Genomic DNA, 3423 nt, shown 5'->3' with positions numbered 1-3423 from the left:
CTTGTGCTCTCATTTCGGCAAATAACTGCACGGATGACTCTCATGCCAATTGGAGTCATTCCCACATATAAGGCAAGTTCAACAAGGGTATCTATATTGTTGATACCTAATTTTTCCCTCATACTCTCTCTCTCTCTTTATATATATATATATATATATATATATATATGTATACACTTTTAAAATAGTGCATATGCATCATCATTTGATTTATAAGCATACACAAATATTTTTTATAATTTTTTATAATTTTTAAAGACTTTAAACAAATTTATTCCTATATATTAGTATATATAAACATCCAATAATCATCCTTCATATTATTTTTACGATGATTCAATTATCTAAATTTATTATTTATACCAACATAATGTTTAAACATTTTTTAATACATTTTTATAATTACATTTGCATTTTTAAGGCTAAGTTGCACATCTTTGCAATAATAGCCCATATTAACGTATAATTATTTATTTATGCAGAAAATAATTTCTTATATTAAAATGTTAAGTAATTATTTTAAATTATTTTATTGCACAAATGATATTTTTATTATTTATTAATTACTTTTATAAATTATTTATTTATTAAATATTGGGTATTTAAAAACTAGCCTAAATTCCTACCCAAATTCGGACCTAAAACTACCCAATACACCAGCCCAATACCCTTGGCCCAAAACCCATTAGCCCAGTCCCCAAATCTATTTTAATACCCGACCCAGGATCCCTTAAATCAGGATCGTTGATCTCTAAGATTAACGGTCCACGCTACACTTGCCCCTTTAAACCTAACCACACCCCTAACCCTAATCATTCTACACCCCCCGCCGCCCCAGAACTCTCTCATCTCTTATGAACCCTACCTGCCGTTCCTATCAAGCCCTCCCAAATCCGACCCCAAATCGGAATCCACCGTGGATTCCCTTACCTTATTTTACCTCTCCTCACAACTGGTTCGACTATGGTGTTACCTAGTTTGCTTGCCTAAACATGACAAGCAAATCTCCTAGAAATCGAATAAAATCTGGTTCAGTTCTTTGACCTTTTCCATCTGTGTTCATTCTTGTTCTTTTATGGTATGAATCTCGATGAATCTCTGTGTATCTTTGAGATTTTTTACTTACCCTAAAGCTAGGGTTTCCAGATTTTCTTTGATTCGAACCAAAGTTGGTTCAAGTCTTTTATTTCAAGTATTATTTTGTCTATATTCACCTTATTTATGTGTAGATCTGTTTATTTTTACCGATTTTTACTTACCCTAATATAGGGTTTCAGATCAGTTTTAAATCAAACCAAATCTGACTCGATTCTTTGATTTTGAATAAATTTCTGTCTATTCATCCTATTCTATGCAGCATGTGATTTTTAGCCTTTTCTTATTCCGTCAATTTGTGTATTATGCCTAAAATTAGGGTTCTGGAATTTTCCCTTTTCCTTACTGATTTTGATTGCTTTCCTTTCTAGTGTTTGACTGATGATTTTTCCATGTTTATGTGTTAATCCCTATCACTATATAAATTATTTTCCCATTCCCTTTATACAGACATGGAAAATCATTATAACCTTACTAGATCTAAAACTTTATTCTGTTGTTTCATTCTGTATTATGGTCTTGGCCAGCTGAAAGCCAAGGCCATTAAGTTCTGGGTTTTGCTTCTCATTGACGATTCAGAATACTGTTGGTTTTGTTCCTTTCTTGCATTTCTCGCTTAACTAATGAGTCACTTAACTTCTGCACTTTCATCCTTACATATCCCTGATTTGTACATGTTATTATTGCTGAATCCATGATCCAATATGCATATGAGTACGACCTTACTTGAACAGGATCTGTTCTATAGGCTCGTACCACTGTATCCTTGAGTTCTAAGGAGACAGGAAACCAAGTCTGGTTGATGAGACATGGCCACTAGACCAGAGCGTGATTAACAGCTCCCACGGCCCTCGGGTCATGGTGTTGTAGATGATCGTTCTCAGCCCCTATAATAATAGGTATTGGGATGGTCTAATGGCTGTCTGACAGACTCTTTCAACCTTTAAAAAAAATGCATACGAGTGATGTTTAGGCATTATCTTTGTTAGTTGTGTATCTCTTGGTCTCTTTAACACTTGTTTGCTCCCAATGCTGCATGTCCTGAAGTTATTTTAACTCTTTTAGGGCCTATTCAGTTAGTGTATTGACTCTTAAATGCCTATGAACATGTTTATTTACCCACCCTCTGAATCCCTGCATATTCTATGTTGAGACTTGCAGTGTTAATCATTATGGCCCTCAACATGCTTATTTGATCCCATACCCCATTAGCATTTGCTTGTGATTTAAAATAGTTATCTCAGCATGTTTTGAATTGTTACTTTAAGGTGTTAGGCTAAACCTTTGGCATAAATGAATCATATTCTGTTAATTAGACCTCCATAACAATGCTTAAATGCTTATTTGCTATTTGTGTACCTTTCATGCTATCTAGAATCTCTGTAAAATGTCCTAGCATATGTATCTGTGATCTTGCCCTATTGCTAACATGACGCACTCTCTTTTCTGTGATTATGTGGTTTAGCACAATGTTGCCTACATACTTAGCATAATTCCCAATCATGTTTCAACCTATCTAGTGATAATAACCAAAGTCAATCCTGCAAACATGTTCTTATCAACCTCTCTTTAGCATGGACTGTTTTTGTGTTAAGTGTTAAACATGTTTTACTAAGTTTACATTAATCTGGTTTTAAGTTCTATGATTTGTTCAACTATTTGACTAATATGTTCAATTTGGTTGTGTTTGTCCCTGTCCCTTAACTTTAGTCTTTTCTCTTTCACCACTCGCTTAAGTTCTTTGAATCATGTTCTTAGCCGGCTGAAAGCCAAGGCTATTTAGGTTCTATTCTTTGACCTCTCTAGTGTGAGCACTGCTCGTGGTCCATTTAAGGCCCTTGTGAACTCTGACACATTAGGACTTGGTCCCTAGTCCCTCCTTTGAATCATCTCTGTCAACCTCCCTAGTGTGAGTATTGTACTGGGTTCTTGAAGCCCTCGGGAACTCTAACACATTGGGGTCTTGATTCTATATGCTCAATTCTATTTTTAAGGCTACCGAGGGAATTATCCAATTCTCGATTGCTTTATGTTTATGAGTATGTAACGTTGGTGCTATGGTGAATTGTGAGAATGAAGGTCTGGCCTGTCCAGGTGTATTTGGGCCTGCTGTAGGCTCCCTATAGCTGTATCTACTCTGTAATTTGCAACATTCATTCTGCATTTGTAATAATTATTGTAATAATATTTTGGGGGTGTTAGTGAAATTGGAAAAGAGATTTTTGTATACTCGCAACAAATTGGGTAGAAATCTTGCCTATAGGTTCAACAATGTGCTAGTGCATATTCAGTTATCGTATGTTAGAAACCATGCCTATAGGTATCCTA

General features: G+C 35.0%; 1 non-coding gene across 1 annotated transcript; it reads left to right on the top strand.

Moving 5' to 3' along the window:
* Nucleotides 1-1811: 1811 nt before the first annotated feature.
* On the top strand, nucleotides 1812-2028 carry LOC138874278 (small nucleolar RNA U3). The gene has a single exon (XR_011401319.1). It is a non-coding gene; the product is annotated as a small nucleolar RNA U3 (small nucleolar RNA).
* The last annotated feature ends 1395 nt before the right edge of the window (nucleotides 2029-3423 follow it).

Source organism: Nicotiana sylvestris, chromosome 7, assembly GCF_000393655.2.
Source record: "Nicotiana sylvestris chromosome 7, ASM39365v2, whole genome shotgun sequence".
Lineage (NCBI taxonomy): Eukaryota > Viridiplantae > Streptophyta > Magnoliopsida > Solanales > Solanaceae > Nicotiana > Nicotiana sylvestris.
This window is presented reverse-complemented; position numbering and strand designations above follow the sequence as displayed.